This window comes from Strigops habroptila, chromosome 3 (genome assembly GCF_004027225.2).
Source record: "Strigops habroptila isolate Jane chromosome 3, bStrHab1.2.pri, whole genome shotgun sequence".
Taxonomy (NCBI): domain Eukaryota; kingdom Metazoa; phylum Chordata; class Aves; order Psittaciformes; family Psittacidae; genus Strigops; species Strigops habroptila.
In genome coordinates this window covers 32,183,047-32,195,640 of record NC_044279.2, presented here as the reverse complement: position 1 = coordinate 32,195,640, position 12,594 = coordinate 32,183,047, and the positions used below count along the sequence as shown (strand labels likewise).

Here is a 12,594-nt window from a genome sequence, read left to right as displayed (position 1 = left end):
CTGGCAGGATAGGGAGGAGAATCAAAAGAATGTAACTCCCACGGGTTGAGATAAGAACAGTCCAGTAACTAAGGTACCATACCAAACTACTACTACTACTACTAATAATAATGATAAGGGAAATAACAAGGGGAGAGAATATAAAACTAAAAGGGGAAAAGGAGAACAAACACAAGTGGTGCACGATGCAATTGCTCACCACCCCGCCGACTGATGCCCAGCCCGACCCAAGCAGCGATGTGGGCCTTCTGCCTAACTCCCCCCAGTTTATACACTGGGCATGACATCTTGTGGTATGGAATACCCCTTTGGCCAGTTTGGGTCAGGTGTCCTGTCTCTGCTTCCTCCTGGCTTCCCATGCCCCTCGTCCCTGGCAGAGCATGAGAGACTGAAAAGTCCTTCATCAGGGTAAGCATTACTTACCAACAACTAAAACTGGTGTGTTAACAGCATCAGACTAAAGCCGAAACACAGCACTGCACCAGCTACTAGGAAAGAGAAAAATAACACAGCTGAACCCAGGACACTAAGCGAGGCAAGGGGGGTTTTTTTGTATACCTCACAGCTTGAAGCTGCATGAGTGTTAAAGAAAAGCTGTTACTGGAAGTCCTGTAGGGTTCTGCTGATGAAATGTTTTATCTTCCTTAGTTATGGTCTTTGGTAGTCAGCCAAAGGTATTTTATTAAAAATATAAAGTAATATTTTTTTTGAACCATCTTCCTGTAATGCAAAATTAGTGATTGTCTTTATTTTTGCCATATTCCTCATCTGTTTTGTTTTCTAGACAGACGTGATAAACAGCTGTTTTCCTAACTGATCTACCTCTCATGCTTTCATTTCACCAAAACTGGGCCTTGTATTCAACTGATAAAATTTAATAACAGTTTCTCGTGGCATACACAACTATGGGCTTTTGATGAGTTTCCTTTGCATGTGATCCAGTTTCTCTTTTTTGTTTCTACTAGGGAATGATAAGAACAAGTTGTAATGAGTCATTCTAAAATGCCCATTTGTGCTGATGAAAAAATGATTCTGTGCCATTGATGGTCAAGACTGTTTAAGTATCTCTGGCCAACCCTAAGGAATAAAAGGACCACGAGGCATGCTGTTGTAATGGTCACTCTTTAACATATTTCTGAAGTCAGGCCTCAGGTGAGCAGGAATCCCATTAAGTTAAAGTCTAACTGAAGGAAGCATAACATGCATTGTGTTCATAGCTTTATTCATAAATCATCTGCCTCCCCCATAACTAATTAGTAGTATAGGTGAATAGCTGCCCAGTCCAACATGTGTAAAAATAAAACAACTTGCTACTAATGCTTGTGCTGTTAGAAATAATAGGCGCACAATGGTTTGAAATAAGTCAAGATAGGGTTGATTCCAAAAGAGGCTTTACACCCAGAAAGATCTCAAGTGTGATGCACTTTAAAGTGCATCATCTATTGTGCATCAAATTATTTCAATGGATTACTGAAGGATATGTTGGCTTTGCCTAAGTCTAAAATCACTGCAAAGCATTTGATATGACATGTTAAGGAACAGTGAGCACTAAAGAGGCAAATACTGCAATCTTCACTTTTTAGATTGGGCTTCAGTTGCTCTTATGAACATAAGCAAACACTAGCAGAAGCTAACTCAAGGCAAAGATTTTAACTCTCTCCTAACTGTACCTCTCTTAACTGCCATTTCCTTTGATACCAAAGTCCTGTGGAGGCAGGGAGGAGAGCAGCGTGTGGAATGCATGATGCAGTAGCAGCTTTGCTTCCAGGGACTGTAGGTGGCAAAGGGCATGTCCTTTACTCTGTCCAAAACAAATATGCTCAAAAAAAGAGGTGAAGGTTGAAGGAAGGGGACAATTCATCCAGATGCAAGATGAAAGCTCATGAATGGTTACATTCTGCAGGAGGAACAACACAGATTTGATAGAGATCTTACTCAGCTGGGAAGGCTGTTAACTACAAACCATATGTAGAGTCTAAGCAATATTCTGGTAGGAAACAGGTTACAACTGCAGGTTGTCCAGGCTGCCATCACATGTGTGGTGTGTTGACCCTGGCTGGATGCCAGGTGCCCACCAAAGCCGCTCTATCACTGCCCTCCTCAGCTGGACAGGGGAAAGAAAATACAACAAAAGGCTCATGGGTGGAGAGAGAGTGAGGGAGAGATCACTTAGCAATTGCTGTCATAGGTAAAACAGAATCAATTTGGGGAAATGAGTTTAATTTATTACCGATCAAATAAGAGTAGGGAAATGAGAAATAAAATTTAAATCTTAAAACACTTTCTCTCCACCATTCCCTTCTTCCCAGGCTCATCTTCTGATTTTTCTGCCTCCTCTTCACCAGTGGGGCAGGAGGATGGGGAATGGGGATTGTGGTCAGTTCATCACACGTTGTCTCTGTCGCTCCTTCCTCCTCAGGGGAGGACTCCTCACACTCTTCCCCTGCTCCAGCATGGGGTCCCTCCCACTGCAGACAGTCCTCCATGAACTTCTCCAACATGAGTCCTTCCCACGGGCTGCAGTTCTTCACGAACTGCTCCAGCGTGGGTCCCTTTCATGGGGTGCAGCCCTTCAGGAACAGACTGCTCCAGTGTGGGTACCCGGTGGGGTCACAAGTCCTGCCAGCAAACCTGCTCCAGTGCGGGCTCCTCTCTCCAAGGGTCCACAGGTCCTGCCAGCAAACTTCAGCTAACTATGTCCAAGTAAAAGCCAAGACTTCATATGATTGACAGTCTAAGAAACTGTAGTAGAAAGGTGTTCAGCTAACCCCTGGAGAACGAGCCATTCCTGCAAGAAATGCTCTATTTTAACAATGCTTTAAGTGCTAATTCAGGCTACGGAAAAAGAGACATTTATAACCAGGAGATGGGTGCAAACACAGTATATATGATATAGGTAATCTGTTTGTATGTAAGATTCTGAAATTCAGCGTGCTGGTGTACAAGATAGCTTCTTGCTCCTCTCTTTGTCCAAATATTTTCCCTGAACATGTATAATAATATGAAGTTAATTACATCTTTCAGATATCCATAAAAATTAAAGATCCTTAGAGTGCAGCAGAGCTACACAGGACACTATTATATTTTTACAAAAGCAACACTTGTGGTCTACATTGTGAGATCTGTTCGCAACAAGCAGTTGTTTCAACAAGAAAACAAGATGTAAATTACTCTCAGTGAGTTTCCTTGTGACTTCTATGTTCTGTCTGTGCTACCAAATAAAGTAAGTGGTGGAGAAAGGCCAAGAGGTGCAGCATCCATCTCTACATCTTAATGCTCTTCTTCTCACCTCTCCCCAAAAGATGTTGGCCTCTTCTGTAGTTCCTGATTCCCAGTGTGTTACTGTTCCCCAAACCATGCCTTGGCATCATCGCTTGTGGTATTCATCAAATCAGCATTGTTACTTAGAACTTCTTACCCATAGTTGTTTATGTACAAAGAAGGAGAGCTGGTAGAAAACTTTCTCCCTGATTTACAGATCTGGAAATCAAAACACATGGGGAAAGTTCAATAGGTGACAAGGTTTGCATAAGAAGGCAGTGGCAAAAGTCCCTATAAGATACAGGTCATCTGACTTCTGCTCCCCTTGCTCCTCTGTTCTAATATGTCAATAGCTGAGAGAAGACATGACAGAGTTTATATTGTATTTTTTGCTGAGTGGGAAGGACAGCCAATTCATAAAACCTAAGAAAATACTTTTCCTTTGAATTTCAAAAAGGCCATATTCTAAAATCGCTAGTTCATTAAATTGCAGAACAAGGTTTAAGAGTTGTCTGTGAGATCTGCAGCAAGCCAAGTGGAAAGCCAGGGTCCTGTTGATGAGATGCATTTTTCTTGGCTGCAAGTGTCTGGAAGGGAGGTGACCCTAATCCCGTTATCACCTGAATTTTTCTTAGATATGGTAAAAGAAGGTCAAAAATGAGCACTGAGACAAGGGCTGGTGACTTCAGAAGCTTGGGATGTTTTACTTTGCTTTATATTTTAACTTGTATCTATTCACAAAGTAAATATTTGATGGAAATTAAGCAAAAAATGCCCGTATTGAGTTTGATGAACATTCTGGATTTAGGCATGAATCCTACTTACCTCATCTTTTCTGTTTGGTTGATTGAGATGCTTTGCTGCTTCATCCTTCTGTATCTTTTTCTCCCTTCATTTTCCTTGCCTCACACAGTTTCTTACTTCTTTCCTTCCTCAGAGTCCTTGTCAGTTTTAAATAACAGAAGATTTTTTTCTCTGCTGAAAAGCCACATACTATTACTTATCTTTTTCTCTTTATATTTTCTTTAGCTTGTTGCAACACCACATCCTATATGTAGCAGCTTGAAAAAAAAGAAACAAACAAACCAGGGAAAAGAGAAAGCTACAAAAAAGCTTTGAGAAGACAGGGTTTGGTTTTTTTTGTTATTTGTTAAAAACATCAAAATACATCCACTACTTAACTGTTATTTGCTACAGGAAAGAACTTCCTTTGCTAAACATGAAAAGTAAAATTTCAATTAGGTTCTTAAAATACAGTGGGCTATAAATAGAATGTGAATAGTGCAGCTGGGTAGCATTATAATAGAATTTCCTTCTGTTATATAAGGCAGATAGAGATGACCTTCATCACTCACTGTAAGCTCTCTCTTTTATGAATTACGAGTCGTTCAACTATTAGTGGAATTAAAATCTATAATACTGCCAATCATTCCCTGTGTCCCTATGGAGTCCTTCCTCTTGCTGTCAACATGCAGGAGTCTGCAGTCTCTGCAGATATATGCCAATGATACGTTTACAGCCCAAGCAAAGGAACAGTGTGGTTTTTTCCTTTTCTGTGCTTTAGCAGTTTGGTACAATCTCTACATGATTTTACACTTCAGGAGCAGCAGTGTAAATTAATAGTCACTGGTCTATGGACCGAGAGTCATGGTAACAAGCCACAGGTTAGAAAATGTAGGTAAGAATATTTTTAACTTCAGCATGTGTATAGTATGTGGTGAGGTGCTTTGTGGGTGTTTTCAGTTGTTTTCCTTAAATGGCTTCTGAACGAAATACTTGGAAATTTACTGTAATTCATACCAGAGTTGATCTGAAACAAGTTTTTGCAAAGCTGATCCCAAACTCTGCTGAGGATATGCTGGTTGCATCGCTAGTTCATACACGTAGAAATCATGACTCGTGGTTATGACCGACTTGACTCCTTACTTCAGAAAACTCAAGATCTTTGTTCAGTACAAGCCAAGTAAAGCCTTCCTTCCCACCCATTAGAAAAGAGATAACAGCTGGCCAAACTAGCTCTTCTTTTTTCAGACAAATTAGTTCGCTTTTGTGTAGGACTTGGCTCTCTTACACAGAAACAGAGACCTTTAGTGTGTAGCACTAGTGTTAGTCCTATTTCTAACGTGCAAATGGAGCTATGTAATATTCAAACACTATTAGGTATCTAAAATGGATTTGTTAGTGTATTTCAAGGTATAAAAGTGCTTTCCCTATCTGGAAGAAAATCATTACTTTTTTTTTTTTTTTCAATATAGGGGTAACAAGGAAACAGAAGCATGTGTTACAATTAGGATGAGGTGCTGTACTGAAAATGATGGACAAAGTGAAAGCAAAATCACATCTTTGTCAGCGACTAGAAATAGAGGCCCAATACCTCTCAATTAGTCTTTCGAATGGGGATTGACACAATCGTTTTCACAGAATCTTGTTGAAAATTATATTCTATTTTTTTATACTATTCATGGATGTTCCTAGATCACCATGGCTAATTAGGTGTTCTGAATTATCGTCTTCAACTGTTACAAATATCACATCCTTTGATGATATTAGGTGTGTAATGAGAGATTGTCATAGTTTCAGTTGTCGATGGGGTCTGTGATTGATCAATTTTTGACAACAGACAATTGTTAACAGGGCTGCATGGTGAAGCAGTCAGTGGAAAATTCCCTTTCATAACGTTTCTATCTAATTTTGGAGTGTCGCTACTGCCACACAAGAAGTAACAACACGATTGAATTTCTTTTTGCTGGCATTTAGCAGGACCTATGGGGGTGTGAAGAAATCAATGGGGGATCAGGAGTCTAGAAAATTACATACTTGAAGAATTAATGAACTATAATTCTGTATTACATCCTCAATCACATTTTGCTTCCTTTTCATTAATGGAACTAAATTAGTTTTCCATGGACAGGGTACTTTAAAAATTGCAATCATGGTCTTGCTAGGATTAAAAAAAATAAAAAAAGAGAGACCTGTTTTAACAATAGTTATTTTTTCATGCAACATGACAGTTGCAAATTTTTAGCAAAGAACATATCTGAAGCACTGACTCAACCTGTTGAAGCGATTTTTAACATGACATTTATAGACCCAGCTCTAGTTCCCTGTGCTTTGGGCCAGGTTATGGTTAAAAGGTGACTCAGCCAGAATTTCTACTAGATCTGTTTAGAGATAGAAGCAGCAACTCCAAAGGCATTTAAAATGCATTTTTTTCCAACATGGGCCTAATTCATCGGCCAGGGAGCACAGGGAGAGGACAGACTATGGTCTTCTCCCTCAAGGGTGTATCTAAGGTATTGTGATGTTTCTAATGCTGTGTAGAGGAAATCCTTTTGCTCACAGAACTGTGTTGTGCTAGGTTAAAACTGTGGGTGACTCTTCTCTTTGCTGTGCTCCACAGACCAGCTGTAGTCTGGCGCTTCATGGTTTAAACTTGTAACTGAATGAAATGTTGGGATGTAAATGCAGTTAAAATCAAGGATATTCTGTGGTTTAGTGGGGACTTTGATGAGAGAACCCATCCAGTGAATGTCCTACTACTCACAATATGATACCATATTTTTAAAGAGTTACTGGAAGCTGAACAAATCCGAATGAGATTGTGAAAAAAATCAGGCTCTAGGACTTTTATTGTCCAAGAAAGAAAGTTCCTTGGGAATTGGCAGCAGTGTTTAGAAAAAAGGAGCTGATCAGAATTTAGAAAACATTTAAAAGGCATACCAAACAACTTCAGTTCTCTGGCATAACTGATATCTTTCTGGATTATTTCAGCAGTCTCAGCTTCTGTATTCTTGGTTTTGTTGTTTCTTTGTATGATATTTATATACATGTGGTATATGAGAATGTAGCGGGATTGAAATCCCAAAAGCTGATATTTTGTTTTAGCAACAAGATAGCTCCAGCATAGTGAACTAGTTTCAGGCTCTTACATACCTGTTTTTTGCATAAGATCTCAAATCAAAGGTCTGACTGAACAACAGGGTCTTTTTAAGTTTCATCATATTAGAAATCTGCTGTCACATGGAAACCAACACAAACACTTTTGTTAAATGTGGGAGATGGGACTCTAGAACTTGCAGTAGAGATAATGAACCCTTTTCAAAGCCACTCCAGAAAATTGAGTTTTGGCAGCAGATACATTATACAGTACAGTGAACTTTCATTTTGTCCTACTGAATAAGACCTTTTCCCCCTTGCATACATATTTAGTAAAATCAGATAACCCAAGCATCATCTTAATCCTGCTGGGCATTCTGTTATCTGAGCATAAGTCCGAATAGTTGGGACATGGTCTTTTATATCCAGGCCAGACATAACATCCTTGAAAACATGACATATGCAAAGACATTCAGTCTGACTGTTCCAAATGTACCCATGAAAAAAATACGTTTATCTTTTTAAACAGCCGCAGTCTCCTAAACCACTTCTTCAATGATCTATTTTTTTTTTCTTTCAGTGTTTGCACTTTTTTTATACTGTATATAAAGCTGGGATTTAGGTGGCTTTGGAGGTTAGTGTTAGGCTGGAAAGGCTGTTGCCTTTGAAATGAGATCTAAAATTTAGCCGAAGTCAGTAGTGACTGAATATTATGGAGGTTGCCGACTGCTTATGAATCTTTAAAACTGTATCCAGTGATAATAACCCGACTAGCACTGGGACAGATTATTGCATTTGGGAGTCTATATTAATTGACAGTCTTAGCTGAATGCCGTGCATTATACTGTCCCAGAAAAACTTCCATGATGGAAATAACTAACTCTAAATATTCACAGCTGCCAATCCATGGTGTTGCCTTCTTGACAGGAGAGGGCTACTGGGGCTTTGGTTTGTATTGACCTGGATCAAGCAGTTTATGAAAGAAAGACTTTTAGGACTAAGTTGAGCTCTGTGTCTCTGTGACTTTGTGCTTGATAGTGGCATACAGTCTTTTCTGAGAGGAGGATTTAATGCTTAATATTTCAGTCATGAAGTGAGTAATGTAAAATGATAGAACCCCCCCCTTTTTTCCCCCACGCCGTGGTTCTTTGTTGAGTGCAGCTTGACCACATTAGAGAGCGCTTGGTCCTATTGCTGGATGAAAGAGCGCTGCTATCTTTCAAATTGGCAATTTTATACCACTTTCAATCTTCAAAAGCTCTTATTATATAGAAATTCTCTAATAATATTCATCAGACAGCTAGCTTTCCTTTTTTCTTACTGTGGATAATTTGCTAATGATCTTATTTTACTCTTCAGGGAGCAGAGTTTTCTCAGTCTCCCCAAGAGCAAGGAGTATAATAGCTAAAACTGTTGCCACAGTTCAGGTAATGAATGATTCTGAGGTACAAAGAAGATGATTTGGAAGAGCAAGACATTTTCATGTCAAGGTGAGCGAAGTGTACACAGTACTTACTTTCAAAATGCCTGTGACTCTGTGGCTATTAGAGTAGGGCTTCAGTTAGCAAAAAAAGAAGGTTTTTTTCTGGTTGAAAATGGGTAACGAAATATGGAAATAAGCAGGCTGACTGATTTCAGCTTAAGTAAAATGCACAGGAGAAAACTTGAGTATTTGAAAATCAAATCATGTGCAACATAACTGTGTAATAATCAGTTGTTTTGTGGCAGTAGGGTAGGTACAGTATTGCCATGCCCATGCATCTGTGAATTACATTGGGTAAATAGAGTCCCCATGTTCCTGGTGTTTTGTGGGCTCTCCAGTCTGATTGGGGGGGGGGTGTGTTCTCCAGACACAGTGTTTCAAGAGCCAAAATCACAAATCATCTGTCATGCAGATGCCAAAGGGTGGAAGCACAGCCAGAGCAGGCAGTGCTAAAGTGCTACGGTACAGCTGTGTAGCTGCTCTCCAGCTTGGGGTGAAGGTTCCTTCCAGTGATTGTTTTGGTATTACTTTCTGTTCCAAACCTGGCCACTCATGTCAGTGTTTCAGATTTGGTATGTGCAGTTGTGCTCTTTATGTGAAAAGGAAAGAGAAAAATAGAAAAAAAGCCACATCCATATTATTTTTTCTTCTCCCCCACTTTGTCACAGGTTCTTATAGCCACTTAAAGAGCAGAACTTGCATACTTAGAATGTCTGTTTTGTCTATTTAATGAAAAATGTCATCACCTGCTATTGAAAAAAAAATCCCTCCTTGTACTTGAACTTTTTTTCATAAGTGAAAATATAAAGTAACTTGCTTCTATAGAGTAATATTTCATTTTTCATGCCTTTCTAGTACAGCATCAAACAGGACTTCATTAGTGCTGTTAATATTCCATATAGACCAATGATATACCATAGCCACTAGCCAAGCTAAACTTCAAGCAGTTTTTCTTCTTTTGTCAGCTCACACCTCTTACTGAGCAGCTGCAAGATGATTCATCAGAGAAAGTTTCACCATAGGACAGAGAAAAATTATTTCTGGCTGCTTTTCCCATACTAATAAGATAATTTCAGTTGTAGATACTTTTGCAGCACTTCCTGAGCCATGCTATGCCCATTTGAAAATAGAAATCCTTTTATCCAAATGTCAAGAAAATTTTCCATGAAATCAGTACTTTGGCTCTGCAAGACATTTCTGCTGCACTTTCCTGTTTAACAATGTTGCAACAGTTACATTTTGTCCTGTTACAGAGCAAGTCTCTGCTAGAATTAATAATCGGCATTAGCTGGGAGATTTAAAACAGAATTCTGTGCATAAGGAACATCTATCTATATTCTGAAACCCACTGGCACGTGCTATAAAATGTCGTTTGCCTAAAAGGTAGGTGGTGATGAGAATTGTTTTGGATTTCTTTTGCATGGTTCTTTTGCATGATTTTGCTAAAATCATGTAAGGAGTAATGGGTTATTCAGCATCAATGCAGCAATGGTTCCAATGCAATGCTTTCAGGCAAACGATCAGTCAAGAATAGTACATTTCTTCAAGACCAGCAGCGTGCTTCCATTCACGCTTGTTAGGGTAGGCTTTCTTACATAACTCCACTCAACTTTGCATGCAGCCATAACGAAACCAGAAGAATGTATTTCTTTGTTTATTGGCATCTGTAAAAGCATTTCATCCCAAGTAATATTTCTTGTGATCTAGGTTTGTCAGCTAGTTTGCAAATAAATACAGAAAAGCCGCTTTTGTTGTCAGTTTACCAATACTGATATGACATTCAAGGCTTGTTTTTCCTGAATAATCAGTAAGTGAGTTCATCAGAATGCATTCAGTCTGTGCCTGCAATACTGCGCTTATAATTATAAGGCTTACAGATTCAGAAATAAATTGTTCTGAAGGGAGGAACACAGGCTTTCTTTAATTCATATCTGTTACTTTGACCACTCTTTTCTCCACCAATAAATACATTCCACTTTCCCATGGAAGAAATATATGCCATCCAGTGTCTTAATGCACATTATTAAGTAGGCAGTATGAAGATTCATATTGAGTCTGAACAACAGCTCTTCCCTTTCAGCCTCCAAGTTTATGTGCTTCATTGATTTTCTGGGGCTTGTAGCTTTGGCCAACCCAACAAGTTATCTTGTACTGACCAGGTGATCCCAAGCATTTAGCACAGTCACCTGGATTCTGTTCTGCCAGGCAAGCTGTCTCTCAGGCAGCGTATTCCCTAATGGTAAGGGAACGCCTAGATTGTCGTCCTTTCTTCTTTTCCTCTTCTTTTTCTTAAGTAATTTGCAGGTGTGTGAGCGAATAGCAGTAGATAAGGCACAGACTGCAAACCAACCTTTCCTCACTACAGTAACATAATTTTCATTGATCTTCCTCTGATCTCTCAAGCACCTCTGAGGTCCCACTGGCTCCTGGCTGCTCACAAGAAAAAGGCCAGAGTTTATACTGATTTAGAGAAAGACACACTGAACAGCAGAAGGTTTGTAAAGGTTTGGCATTTCTCAGTCCTGCAGCAGGACTACTTAGATGATTATCCTGGAATTCATAGTGGAATTGAAAATTCTGTGTTTTAAACCAGTAGAGACTTATGACTTTATTTGCGGTACACAAAGTGGCAAAATATGTGGTTGGTGCAATATTCCAGAAGGAGTAGCAGCAATTTTCATCATCAACAATATTGGTAGTGTAGACCAGGTGTGCCTACTTAGAGAGGCTGTTGATAGAAAATCAGACTGAGATGTAATATTGAAAATTTCTAATGAAATTTCATCAAGTATCTGTAAAGCTTTTACAAACCAATACACTTATGAAACGATTGTACAGTTATTCCAAAGAAATTCCAGGGAGATGGTATTTGGCATGTAAACAAAATACCCAGAGCACGTGCGACCTTCCCCTGGCACATATAAGAAAAATGCAACTCAAAACCAAATGTGAGTGACTGAGTGATACCTTATAGTTTGTGTAGGTGTCCCCCACATAGCTAATAATTTTCTTACCTTCAAATGTGGATGAAAGTGGTTATGATGGGTAAGGAAGCCTTCGCTGTTTTTTCTTTTAAATTTGTGTTTGAATAGATTTCGTAAGAGACTGAAGTGAGTATATCTTTATCTATGCAGACATTAGTATTCTCAGAAAAGAGTTTTGTTACCTTATTGCAGCTAACAAATTATTTTCTTAGCCAGTTTACACTTTCTCTTACAAAAATAACAGATGACATAAATGGGAGCTGACAAGTACTGTGGGCAGAATTTTGACATACTTCACATATATCTCAATAGTCACATCACACCTCCCTCTTCTTATCTGCTTCCCGGAGGATACTAGATCAACTGCTGAGGTACTTTTAAGAGTTTCACACTTAATTTGTTCTTAGTTTCAAAATTTCAACTTGGTTTCAAAGACTCAATCTTTTAAAGAAGGGTTATATCCCTACTTTGTCCAGAATGGCCAGTACATTGAGGGTTTATTCATTATTCAAACTCATGGTGGGAGGGTTTAGATCTTCTTGTTTCTGAAGGCAGTTTGCATGTGTTGTGGCTCCCTCTGTGCCAGTTCTATAGGCACCTCTTGGTCAGCTTGCTGCTCAACTAGGTATGCTGCCACTGGCGTAAAACATGATGACAGTGAGGTGAATCTGGTAAGGGTGGACATGGTTTTATTCCCGTTTGACTCCATACTCCTTGCATTCCCTAACTTTTAAAAACACTCATATTCGCACCTATTCTTTAATATGGCTTACTGCATAATTGAAGCCACTGGAAATCAACATGTCCCAAAGTTCTCTGCATCTCTGCTAAGTCCGTAAATTCAGGTGTCTGCAGGATGTGCTTTGGTGGATTTTGGATCTAGGGAGTGCATCCAGAAATCCATTCTGTGATGAGTTGTTACTGTAAAGTTTAGTCAGTGGAAGTTGATATTTTAAAAAACACACATCCCAAAGGAATTATTAAAAGGAG

The 12,594-nt window shown here is 39.2% G+C and overlaps 1 protein-coding gene across 1 annotated transcript in view; it reads left to right on the top strand.

The window, feature by feature from the left end:
• The window catches only part of NELL2 (neural EGFL like 2), a 151,150-nt gene that overhangs the window by 120,567 nt on the left and 17,989 nt on the right, over positions 1–12,594 (top strand). The gene's annotated exons all lie outside the window — the stretch shown is intronic.